Source organism: Aplysia californica, unplaced genomic scaffold, assembly GCF_000002075.1.
Source record: "Aplysia californica isolate F4 #8 unplaced genomic scaffold, AplCal3.0 scaffold00629, whole genome shotgun sequence".
NCBI classification, from domain to species: Eukaryota; Metazoa; Mollusca; class Gastropoda; order Aplysiida; family Aplysiidae; genus Aplysia; species Aplysia californica.
Genome location: NW_004797899.1, coordinates 15983 through 16975, shown reverse-complemented (window position 1 = coordinate 16975; position 993 = coordinate 15983).

Below are 993 nucleotides of genomic sequence, written 5' to 3'. Positions count from 1 at the left end.
ATTTTTTGCCCGTGTCCGAGCAGGCTAGGTGTAGATCTTTCCTACCAGAAGATCAGGGGTGTGGCTGAAAGACAGCAGTAAGAAGAAACCCTAGTAAGGCTGCAGAAAGAGCCAGGAGCCCACCGGAGGGGGCAAAAGCGGTGAGGGGTTCGGGGCAGAAAGTGGAGACGAAGCAGACGATCATACATTGCTAGAGTGCAGGAAAGGAGGTGAAAGGTGACAATTTTTAAAAAGAAAATATTTCCGTCACTCCCCGGATTCGAACCAGGGACCTTTGAATGAGAGGCGAATACCTTAACCTCTAGGCCACGACGTGAAAGGATTAAGAGTCCGTCTATTCACAGCCTGCCTGCTATGGCTGCTTTACGAACAGAGAGCAGGTTTTGGTAAACTTGGGGATGTTTTTCTGAGGTTTTTACCTGCACGACATAGGAACGAAGGCTCTCATGCTCACGACTATATTACACTTGCTTATTGGGAAAACCAGCTATAGGGTCTGCATTCTCAGCACATTGCTGTACGGAAGCAAGACCTGGATTCTGTACAGCAGAAAGGAAAAAATGCTCAACGCATTCCATGTGCGCAGCCTAAGGCGCATCCTGATATAAAGTGTAGCGACAAAGTCTCCAACGTCAAATTCTCACCCGTGCGCAGATCCCAAGTCTGTTCACCACGCTCCGGCAGCGCTGACTCCGCTGGCTTGGTCACGTGGATCGCATGCCTGATGGAAGACTCCCAAAGGACTTATTGTTCGGTTAGCTGGCCTCCGGAAAGCCCTCAAGGGCGCCCCCATCTTCACTTCTAAGATGTGTGCAAGCGAGATATAAAATCGCTCGATATGGACACTGGGAGGTGGGAGACACTGACAATGTGGGAGGTGTGATCGCGACAAATGGAGACAGGCGCTGCGAGCTGGTCTCATCCGTGGTGAAGCCCGACTGCGACAAACGCAGTGGCCGAAAGAACAGCCAGAGGCTACCAACGCAGGAAGAC